Source organism: Amblyomma mixtum, chromosome 2 (genome assembly GCF_055824585.1).
Source record: "Amblyomma mixtum isolate Tamu chromosome 2, ASM5582458v1, whole genome shotgun sequence".
Classification (NCBI taxonomy): Eukaryota; Metazoa; Arthropoda; class Arachnida; order Ixodida; family Ixodidae; genus Amblyomma; species Amblyomma mixtum.
In genome coordinates this window covers 257,726,869-257,739,512 of record NC_143013.1, presented here as the reverse complement: position 1 = coordinate 257,739,512, position 12,644 = coordinate 257,726,869, and positions in this window count along the sequence as shown.

Here is a 12,644-nt window from a genome sequence, read left to right as displayed (position 1 = left end):
TCAAGAGCTGAAGCCCACATACGTCCGTTTGGCATTATAGTCAAACTACACGGCTGTCATGTTTAAAGATTAAACCGGATATGTGTTGTTCTTTATAGAAGAATGAAAACGGGGTAAATCATGTGTCATTCTTCAATGTACACGACCGGCTGAGCTGGATCTGATGTGTCCCTAGGGAAAATTCCCTGACTTAATAGCTGTTCAAAAAAAAAAAAAATCCCTAATCTAAGCCAACAATCTCCGTTACTGTTTTATCTGCTGCTTTTTTAACGCGCTTCGGCGCTGGACGCAAAGGTACTGAGCCACAGTCAGAAGACTCCATTCATTTACGAACGGTTAAATTTTCTCTCGTTCCACTTAATTTCGTGTATTAATACCCCTTCGACACCGTACCAGGAGCAGGAAGCTTCCATACACACCACTACCCAGCAAATACAGACGTCAACGCCACTACCTCCCATAGAGGTCGGAGGGAAGGCAACTGGAGCGTCGTATCGTAGTCATGACAACGGTATCCAGCAAAAAAAAAAAAGTCCATTTGCGTACTTTCCGTAGTTTTGCGAGGCCAAATGTAAATTAGCTGCGCCAGCAGCTCGGCTTTCCCCTCCGGTTCCGGTGTTCAGATCAGTGTTCACGGATGACAGTTGTTCGGATAGCGATACTGGGTTGATGTACAGTCGCAATGGAAAAAGATTAGCACAGTGACGTGACAGCGGTGCGCCAGATAGCAACGCTTGGCGCTGCGGTTACGAGTACGCCGATAACAAAAGTGCCAAGGGGTGTTCGCGAAGCAGGGCGCTGCGCCAGCCGCACAGGGCGATTTTCGCCACTCCGGTGACGTCATTGTGCCAATCTTTTTTTCGTCGCCACTGTACAAGTATGCGGAATTGGTCATTCTGTCCATTCATAGATTCTTGGGAGTATTCCTACCACTCCTGGTACAGTCCTGTAGCGGTCAAGCGATGTGCCACTTCTATGGCAGGTGCTGATATCGGTGACACTTCGGTTGCCTGGGTTGGGTTGCGACCCACATTGTTCTTCCTGAGCAGCCTCTCATGACTAAATGAGCTGTCGCCTGATCCGGTGGGCAGATGAGCAGCCTACCACAGAACCGGCTTCAAACAAACAGACAGACAAACACACCACGGCTACATGCGAGGAATAGCCACTATAAGTGCTAGCACACTGAAAAACTATCCCCGAGCGGGATTCGAACCACCGCCGGCGAAAAGATAGCGGCTTCGTATCCTGGTCCCTCAGACAATTCGGCCATCGCCGCAGCCTTATCGAGCTACATGCGTGCGACGGAACCATTCAGTCTTAAGATTCAGTTCTCCTCCAGTCGCTAGGTGCGCTGAAGTAGTTGAAACCGAAACTATAGCCATAGTGTTTCGACACCTGACCGTACACCCTGTGCGCAGCTCTCTGCATTATAACATCATCCTCTCACATCTTCACTCTCTCCCATTTTCTGCCACCCTCATTTCTTTCTCCCGCAGTGTGAGTGCAGCCCACAGACACGTGTGCATACGCGTCTCTACTCCACGGTGTGCAGTGCGGACCACACATGTGCATAGGCGTTTTTGCCGGGACATGTGTCTCTGTACCTTCAGTTTTTTTCAGCAACAGTGTGCGATGTCAGTGCACACCCGTTTTGTGCCGGGATGTGAGTGTGTGCAGAGCCATTCTCTGAAACCGTACGCGGTGTGTTTGCGTGCGCTGCGTGTGTTTGTGCAAGACAAACGCTAAATGAGGAAGACATGCGCTCGAGGATCCATTGTTTTACATGTCGTCTCGCGAGATGAGTGCCACAAAGTGTGTGCGTAGTCAACGTAGAATCGTGTAACCCAGACCACCCCAAGGAATTCATTGTATTATGACGTCATCACCCTCCATTCGCACCCTCACCCTCCTTTTACTTTCCCTTCCCCTTCTCCAGTGTTGAGTAACAGGTCAGGGTGACCTTACCACCTGCCGACCCCTCCACCTTTCAATAAGATGGAAAGTTGGGCTAGTTGGTGGCCGTTCAAGATAGAAATGTGCGGGCGCAAATAAACGAGGCAAAAAGAAAAAAAAAAGACACAGGACACGGCTTTTTGCCTCGTTTATTTGCGCCCACGTATTTCCATCACGAATCTCCACCATTCCTTTCATTAAATTGCTTTCTCTATCTCTCTCTGCTCTTCCCGTCATCAAAGCTTTCTTTTCCCTCTCTTTATTACGCTTGACCACTCGTCCATCCATTAGCTGAGTCGTCAGTCTATACATTTAAATACACTGTCCTCGTTGCCACCTCTTATGCGCATGCGCCAGAACAATGTCGCTGTGAGGAAACACGCCATTAATGCGCCCCTCAAAGGCCGGACGTCAAATGAACATATACAGAGCAGCCGGTTCTTGCCTTCCATCTTCTTGGCCTACATCGCATGCACCGCGTACACATCGTGCCCCGCCTACGCCACCAAGTCAATACGAAGCGCGCAGTCAGATATATATTACATATGGATGAGGCATATAAGTGAGTCGTGGGAAGAGTCACTACAAAAGTGGCTACACCGCCCTCACGAGCCGTGGCAGCGAATCCATACGAGACGCATCTCACTTTTGATGCGACCGCCTGGCTATACACGGTGCTGAGACGTTCGTACTATATACCGGAAACGCGCGGAACGTCTTGGAGTATAATATAATAGCAGTGAAATGCGGAGCTGAGTTGGGGAGGCGAGAAGATGAGCTTTAAGTGGCTCGCGCTCTGTCCAGACAATCAAAGGAGCGGCGGCGAGGTTTAATTACTATGGATGAGGAGAATATATATCTTGGCGAAGTGCGGAGCTTCTCTAGCGTGTCTAGCAGCGCGCGGTCTCGGACACGTCGGCTGATTTTTCGGGCACAGCTCCAAGTCGAGGGGGACGGCGAAGCGACGCTGAAAGGAATTTGGGTAATGCGAGAGGGTCCTCTAGAGAAAGAGAGAAAAAACAACGTCTTTAAATTTCACCGAGTCCGGTGTAGTCCGATCCTCTGGAGACCTCGCCTTGACCAGTGCAGTCTGCGTGCCAGACCAGAAGCGCCTAGAGGGTAATAAATTCCTGATGGCCGAGGAAAGTGACCCGTGTTTTCTTTTTTTTGCTCGCCAAAAAAAAAAATTGCAGAGTAATAATTAGGGTAAGTCACTGGCTTTCAGTGCCAGTTTTCATTTTGTCAGGGTCTTTTTAATTTTTTTATATTTTTCCGCCCTCTCTAGCCATGCACAAGTATTCACTAGCGCAGCTAGGTTAGTTTGTTTTAACCGAGTAAACATTTTAAAGGGACCCTGAAATGATTTCGATGGGCATATTCTAGTGCACCGGATCTGTAGAGGTGGTCTTTGCAGATATTCGGGTCAAATTTGAAAGCTCTGTGTGGACCCTAAACTTTAGAAATAAATTTTAAAACTCGCTGCTCGTAGTGGTGGTGGTGGTGAAAACTTTTAATTACTGAAATAGAGTTTGGGAGCCACAGAGTGGCCCCGCTACATGGTCGGCGTCCCTAGTCCGGGACACCGCATGACAATGCCCCGTCTCTAGCCCGTTTCACCAGAGCCCTTTGGGACTCAAGCGAGGAGCAGTTGAGAAGGGCAGTCTCCCATGCCTCTCTGGAAGGGGTAGGGGAAGGGGGGAGGTGGGGATTTTGAGTACATGCCCACACCATGTGGAAGATATCACAGGTCTCCCCACAGTGTGGGCATCGCCCATCCGTGTTAGGATCGTAATGCTTTAAGATTGCAGGACAGAGTAGAGTACCTGTCTGCAGGCGCCTTAAAGTTCGCTCCTCCGTCTTACTCAGCCCCTTTGCAGGGGCCGGGAAAAGGCGGTGGATGTCGCTATAATGCGTTATAATTTCCTTGAATCGCAGCAGCGGCTGGTTAGTCTCCGAGCCAGAAGAGCTGGGATGAGGAGCCCGGTGAGTAAGCGCTCGGGCAGCCGCGTCAGCGGCCTCATTACCTCGTAAGCCCTGGTGGCCAGGAGCCCAAATGATTCTTTTGGGTGTTGGATCAGTGGCAGTCCGTCTTAGAATACAAGCAGCTAAGGGGGAGATCTCCCCTGCCAAGTAATGATCACATGCTTTTCGGGAGTCCGTAATGATGATTCTCGAATTGGCGTGGGCGGCAGCAAGCGCTATCGCTACTTCCTCGGCTCGCATTGAATTCGGGGCTCGAAAAGAGAGTCCATCAACGTGCATTTCCTGGTGAACGACAGCGGCCGTGTAAAATCCCGTGGGCGATGGGCCTGCTACGTCTACATAATATACACCAGGTCGGGAGCCGTGTTGTCTCTCAAGAGCCCGAGCCCGCGCTTGTCGCCTGTTTACGTGCATGTCGGTGTCCATGTTACGGGGGAGCGGGGAGACCCAGAGCATATGGCGCCACAGTAGTGGGATACGCTCCGTCTCCTCTGGAGTGCAGTCGTGTTGGATGTGTAAGCGGTTTAGCAGGCGGCGCCCAGGGGCCGTCTGCATGAGCCGCGTGTATTGGTTCACGAGGTGGGCCTCCCGCAGCTCCTGGTAGGAGTTTAGCACCCCCAATGCCTTGAGTTTGGCATTAGAGGTAGCCACCGGGAGATCCAGGGCTCGCTTAGTTGCCTTGCGGATGACGGCGTGCCATATCTCTGCTCGTAGTAGCTCGGAACTGATTAGGGCGACACACTTCGCCGCGCGTCCCCTACCTCGATGACGTCAGCGGGCAGACGGGGCGAGCTTGAAGGCTGGCTCTTCTTCTGCTGTATTTCCTAGCTTATAAAAGCAGCGTTTTCGGTGAGAATGGTCTCGTTGCGATTGGAACGCGGTACACCGTGTATATCCGATACAGGCAAACTCCAACCTGTCCTGAGTAGCTTTACAGAAATTACGCTTATTCCAATTTCGCGAGCATGAAAATTGATGCAGGTTAGAAGCGGGTAACTGCGGTACTCACCTTTGTAAAGCATGCTCACGAAGTAGGCTCCGTGGGCACTTACACAATCTTTGAGAGCCTACCCACATGACTAACAGTATCCAGACAGAACCCGGCTCTGTTTTATTTTTTGACCCGCTGCAGACAAAGCACTTCCACAGCCAGGCTTAGCGTGGGCCAAGGCTACAGATGTTTTCGTTTTATTATCGTGACTTATTCGCAACTTTGTTCTGTTTTAGTGGCACAACTCTTGCTATTTCGCTTCGGCCCTGTTGAGTCGACATGCGGTTTGGTTCGATTCGCAGTACGTGAACAAAACCTTTTGAATGCGTCTTTAGGTCAGAGTGAACAACCCTGATAAAAATAGTATATCGACAGCCTATAGACGTCTTATAGACTCTGTTGCCTTCTTATAGATATTTCTTTTTGTGTATTCATAGTCTATAGACTGTCTCTAGACTAAAGGTGCAAGGTGCAGCGCGTTTTATTTCTCACGACTACAACCGTCATTCCAGCGTAACAAGCATCAAGTTATCTTTATCGCTAACAAGTTTACAGACACGTAGGGATATCGCACTTCTTTGCTTACTACAGAAGCTAATATACAGTCGTCACGCGTCCACACTGCCACTTACACGCCCAATGCGCACTTCACGTCGCCTACATAATAATCTTAGCTTCTAACGTCTAATCGGCCGAACAATCGCTTTTAATTCTTCTGGTTTGCCACGCGCTATCAAGTGTTGGAATGGCCTTCCGGATTGCATAGCTACCATACGTGACCCATTAATGTTCAAAAACGAATTGACCACCTTCATGCATCCATGATATTGTACATAAATTGTGTTCGTATGTGTAGTCAAACCCATGCAGTGCCGCTATTTGTTTGCTGTTTTTTCCTCTGTGTCAATATATTACGGTTTTCTTCAAGTACGGTGTAATAATTGTTTGCAGTCCAATGCATTTAATATTGTTTACTTTTGTTCTTTCCACTTTGTACCATCTTTTAATTGTCTGCGAAATATTGTAACCCCTCCCCTCACACAATGTTCCAAGTGTGGAACCTGTGAGGTATTTGTACAAATAAATAAATATAAATTGTCTATATACTGTATATAGCATTTGTATTGCCTACAGACTGTTCTCTAGGATTTTTCTATAGAGTGTTTATACTTTATAGACAGAAGTCTATGGACAGTCTATAGACTGTCTAAAAAAAATTCGTAAGGGAAAGCTTATTCCACAAACAGAATGTGTTGTACAAGTAGCCGTTCTTGCCTGCTGGAAAGAGTGCACCACTCAGGTTCCAAAGAAGTTTTGTCATAGTTCCTGCCCTTCACACTTTCTAATTTTCTTCCGTGTTCCCTGGTGGATGTCTTTAGCAATTCAAAACGCTTTACGGCACCGGCGCTGCTTAGTGCTCTCCGTAGCTTTCTTCGCGAGTTCTGCGCGCTAGTCGGCAATCAGTGTTTTAACATCTGTACTTTAGGACTACCCTGGAGAGCTATAAAAGAGGGGAATAGCTTTGGAGCGAGCACTAAAGCCGTTACGTTTAGTTTATACACCGAAAAGCATCCTGATGCCGCGTTTTGCACCGCGCATAGCCTGCTGCTAAAAATCTCTCTTTAAGAATGCGAGCCGCACTCTTAAACTTTGCATGAGACCAGCAATCAATTCTAAAAACTAAACGCTTACGTTAACCCAGGACGCTCGGTCAGCTGAGTTGCACAGTACCGAAAAATGTGGCTTGTAGAAATTCGCGCCTTTTTTTCCCACATTCCCGTTTACCAAGTCTCAATTCGCATTTTTTTTTCTCTGCTAGGAAAAAAAAAGATACCTTGAATTGCAGTGTACATGTGGCGGGTCATTTCACATAAATATCCAATAATTTGATTGCGCGTTTAAATTAAAAGTTGGGGAGTTAGGAAGAAATAGGCTTGGGCGGCGCATGCCTGGCAGGATGGCAAAGATAAGATTAAATAAAGATGGTGACGGAGCTGAGAAGCAAGAGCAGTGCAGCCTGGTTACTTTGGCAGATGACTGTACAGTTCTAATCTGCACGGTCAGAGCTCTGCGCGATTACGAAGTAGAGGAGTAGTGGTAGAAACGCGGCATGGAGGCAAAATGGCGATGCAGACGTACTTCATCATCATCCTGAGATGATGAAGTACGTGGCATCGCATTTTGCTCCATGCCGCGTTTTACACTACTCTCCTCTACTTCGTAATCGCGCAGAGTCTGACGTGCGATTAGAATGTACAGTCTTTGCCAAAAGTAACCAGGCTGCACTGTTTGCTTCTCAGTCGTACATTTTATTTATTTATTTTGAACATACTGCAGGCTGAGCGCCCAAGCAGGAGTGGCATATATTTACATAAATATATACATAATACATAAAAGCTATTATGCCAGCCCTCGGGCTCTAAATCTTCGTATGTTAAGGAGAACCGCTGTCCTCACCTTCAATGAACTAATGGTCTTTAGGGAAGCCGTAAGGGCTCTTCAAGAATGAGAAGCAAACCATGCATGCAGCCTGGTTGCTTTTAACGAAGACTGTACGTTCTTTAGCTTGCCTGACTTAGCAGTTTGATTACATAAGCACCTATTAATTTACCCGCTTGCTTATTTTACGCACCTCCTAGAGACCGTATGTGTCACGGAGAGCATTAGACACGAATTTCGGCACGTAAAAAACTATGTGCAGCAAAAGCAGTGTGCAGCAAAAGCAGTATCCTGCAGGTCCCAAGTGAATAATTCTAGATACAGCAGGTGGCTGTGGCTTATGGATTATGAAGCCAGGAAAGAACTAAGTTCTTATTAGGCCCTTCCTCATTCTCTTTTTCCTCACTCTATTGAAACTTGAAATAAAAGCAAACTAGTTTCCGAAACCCTAGAAAAGAAGACGCTATAAATAAAGGAAGATCTTTTTGTTGTCCTCAGGAAGGCAAGGCAGAAGATGCAGCACCTCTCTTATCTTTTTCCAAGTAAGATTAGACCATAACTAATACTGAATATAACCCTGATTGGAATGTCTTTCCATTTTGCAACAGTTTTTATTTACAGGTAGAAAGAGAAAGCTTTAAAGGTGCACTGAGAAGGAATCTGAACTCGTATTTTTATCGCTGGAACTTGATCTACACGTTCCGAACGTTCTTAGAAACTGCGAATTATTGCCCTGTGCGGTCGATTTCCCTAATTTAAATCGGATTAACGTGTGGCTCCCGCCATTTTTTTTTAATTTCCCGCAGACGGTGGGAGGAGTCGACCAACCTTTCACCCAGTCTCGTGGCGCTTGCCGCACTGCCATCGGCGGAGTGATACGTAGTAATCGGCGAAAGCAGAGTCCACGTGTATTTTTATTTCCGTGGGCCTATCTGCAGCTATGTAGTCTGTGACTAGACCTATTTATTCACGGAAACCTAAAAAAAAACAAAATAAACATGAAAGCAAAGCCTCCACGCGACTGCCTGAAAGGCACTCCATGCGTTGGTCTACTCCTCCCACCGTCTGCAGGGGATTGAAAAAAAAAAGGCGGGAGACAGATGTTAATCCGATTTAAATTAGAGAAATCAGCCGCACAGTGCAATAATTCGAAGTTTCTAAGATTGCCCGGAACGTGTAGATCGAGTTCCCGCGGCAAAAAGACGAGTTCAGATTCCTCTTCAGTGCACCTTTAATGTCAGGAATGGTAGAGAGTCCGTCCAGAGGAACGTGGCCTGCTGGCCCACTTTAGGGAGCGGGAAAGGGGAAAGCCAAAAGAGGGACATAGTGAAAGTGCGAAGTGACGATGTCACAATACAGAAGCCGGTTGTCATCGAGCTCCATGTCCGATGTTCATGATAATCATCGCCATCAGCCAGGTAATGTCTTCTACCGGACAAAGGCGTCTCCAACGGATCTCCAATCAGTCCTGTCCTGCGACAGCCACGGGCATCCACTACCCCAGAAAAATTTCCCTATCTCCTCATGCTCCCTATTCCCTGCTGCATCCAGTTACGTTTTCCTTCCCCTGGAATACACCGTTATTCTAACGGAACATCGGTTGTCTCTACTCCACACTGCATGCACTGCTATAATTCCATTTTACCGTATTTATCTCATCTAAGATATCACCAACTCGCATCTGTTCTTCAGTCCATGTTGCGCACTCTTTTTATTACGTAAGGTTACCCTATCATTTTCCTCCTTAGTTTGATTTCAAGTATTTTTCGTCAGGCCTAACAGGCGAGTACTAACGGGGCACATCGGTTTCGTACTTTTCGTGTGACGGATATCGGCAAGCTGATGCTAATAAATTTATGTTCACGTGTGTTGGCAATGCGATAACATTAGAAGCTGTTGATGCCTTCACCGGAAGTGACGTCCCTTCCAGTCTTGTGACGTCACATCTCCTCGTCACATGGTCTTAAGACATCATTGTGATGTCATGCCTCCTCGACCAATCAGCGATTTCTATGACACACGACGCCGTTTTTTCTCTCCGATGGGGCTTCAATGCTATCGCATTAAAACCGAGAATAACTTTACCAAGTTATCACCTGTTAAAAGCAGCATGAAGCAGCCGCCGACAGCGTAGCACCATGCACTGTCTGATACAGTAGTAACTTAGTTATAAGGGTGTCAGACGGGCGATTTAAGCATTACTTCCGCCGAGTCCCCTTCGCTTCGTGAAGTGGGCTACGCAGTGCTACACCGTGTAGCACACTAGACACATGGTGCTACACGGGGACGGTAAGTGTCATTTGGAATGAACCTTTTCCAGCGAAGTACTGCGCATGCGCTTTGATTGCCTCCTTGCCACCGTTTTCGCAATGCGAAGCCGCCGCGCCTTTTCAACGACAGGCGTTTCCTCGGACAACCTCGCACAAAGAAACGATGAACTGGGGGACGGTATATTAGATGCAGCGCAAGCATATTCTCGGCCCATGCAGATGTGCGCGTAATCTCCGCACCGACCTGAATCTAGAGAGGAGAGGAGTTATAAGTTGAGGTAAAAGCTGCAGTGAACAGCTTGAAGGTCCTCAACCGCAGTACAGTGACAGCAAAGCAGAGCATAGGTGTGCCATTTTACACCTAGCGTGATACAAAACAAATGCATGAGCTTTCAGTGACACTAAACTTGCCCGTGTAACAACAGTATTAACGGCACTGTCAGAACGGGAAACCTGCAACAAAGAGACTCCGCTGGAGATCGTCCTACACGGACTATAATTCATCTCGGTTTCATCCCATGACAACACAGCAGTTTCTGAGCCTACCGAGCAAGTACTACTACTATGTATGCAGATAAGACGGCACGGACACATCTTATACAAGCCTATTCCGCCTTATAATTGCTTCTCGTATATGCTGCATCCCATCATCTCCTTTATCACTGCGGTGCAGAACGCCGAAAGCTCTCTCTCAGACCGACATTCACCGACCTTTCTGGACTCGAAGATGGCTTCCTTTCTTCTTTTCGCATTCAGCTTACAAAGCAATCACGCCTTTCTGGGTTCCTATATATATACGCAACAGCGACTCACCGAGTGGCACGCAACAAAAGCTCTTTCGTGATTGTTCCCAGACCCTACAGCGCTCGTCCCGCACAATGCGTATGCGTCCTTTTGTAAGCGCGCTGCGGCTATAATCGGCTCATTTTTCATCGTTCTGAGCGAAGATGCGACCCTAAGCATCTCTTCAGAAGGGGTTAATTCGCAAAAATATAGAGCGCAAGCAGGCTCATACAAACTGACGCGAAAGAGAGGGCAGATTCGAAGGCTTACTTCATCATTAAGCGCGGGTTGTCTTTTAAGTGTTTATCAGTATATCTTGAAAGAAATAGGAAATCCGTGGATTCCCCAAGACTTTTTTTTTATTTCACCACCTTTTCAGTATCGGCCTCACTTGCGTAACATTATTCGCGATTTCGAGAAGACTGAACGAACAGGCAGGCCTTATATTTCATAATGGTTTGGTTTATAGGAGCTCAACGTCCTAAAGCGACTCAGGCTATGAGGGACGCCGTAGTGAAGGGCTCCAGAAATTTCGACCACCTGGGGCTCTTTAACGTGCACTGACAACGCACAGTACACGGGCCTCTAGCATTTCGCCTCCATCGAAATTCGGCCGCCGCCGCCGAGATCGAACCCGCGTCTCAGCAGCCGAGCGCCATAACCACTGAGCCACCGCGGCGGCTTTGTATTCATATTTTATAATGGTAGGACTTATATAAAGTATAGCACTCGTTCTGGACAGATGGCTATACAGGGTGTTTCACCTAAGACTTTCTGCAATTTTTAAAAATAAGCTATTTGAATTAGATGCGCGCTTTTTCTGGCATAGCATTGTCAGTGGTGTAGTACAACAGATTACAGTTAATACGTGCTAACTAGCAGGCTCTTTAACCAATATTTAATAGTTGACTTTTAAACTATTACCGCTGGGCTCCTTAATTATTGAGAGGCATGTAGCCCACCGTAAGTAATGTCCATATCCGTTTTTAGAATTTCGAGATCGCGATTATCCTCGACGCTGTGGCCCGACAAATTTTGGCTATTTCGACGAGTTAGGTTCACTGGAGAGGTTGCTTTGCCTGCAAGCTTCTCAAACCGCATGTATTTTGGCGCGATGTAGGCGAAATTTGTTGGGCCACAGCGCCGAGGATAATCGCGTTCTCGAAATTCTAAAAACGGATATGGACATTTCTTACGGTGGGCTACATGCCTCTCAATAATTAAGGAGCCCAACGGTAATAGTTTAAAAGTTAACTATTAAATATTGGTTAACAAGCCTGCTAGTTAGCACGTCTTAGCTGCATTATGATGTACTACACCACTGACAATGCTATGCCAGAAAAAGCGCGCATCTAATTCAAATAGCTTATTTTTAAAAATTGCAGAAAGTCTTAGGTGAAACACCCTGTATATTGGAAAGCGTACGGAATAGGTGACTTGAAAGCTGCGTGGCCTGAATGGATGTTTTTGGTCTCATTCCTGTCTAGGTTATCAGCATATACCTGTATCAATGCCACTTAAAAGCGAGGTTAAAAGGAGGGGCTACTGAATGAGTGAACGAAAAGCTTCAACGAGCGTGTGAATGAGTGAACAAGTCTGTTGGGAGCAAGAAAGAACGTAAACAAATCGGTGAGTTAGCGATGAAATGAAAAGAACCGGGTCGGCAAGGGGTTAATTCATGGATCAATGATTAAGCGAGCTACTTAATGGATGAGCGCCCGCACGACTGAATGGATAATGAGTGAGCGAGTGAGTGAACGGCTCAATGTGTGAGCGAGAGACTGAGTGAGAAGGTGACTTTGAGAGTGGTTCAGTACGTGAGCAAGCGATTGAGAGATTGAGTGATCAACTGAATAAGCGATTGAGTGAGCGAGCGAGTTAATGAGGTTGAGTGAGCGAGGAATAAAGTGGGAGAGTTCATGAGGTATTTAATTGGTGAGCAAACGAAAGAACTAACGACCAAGCTACCAAGCTACGAAGCTAGCGAGCGCGCTCGAACTGTCTTGGTTTGCTATGAACGGACTAAGCTTCACCTAAGACCGGCTCACGCCATTATGGAAATAGTCTATACACTATGTATAGACTTCTTATAGATGCTATCGCCTTCCTATAACTATTTAGTTTTGTCAAATCATAGTCTATAGATTGTCATAGAAGAACGTCTACTAAAGTGTATGGCTATACATCTATAGATTGTCTATAGAAATTCTATAGACTTTATA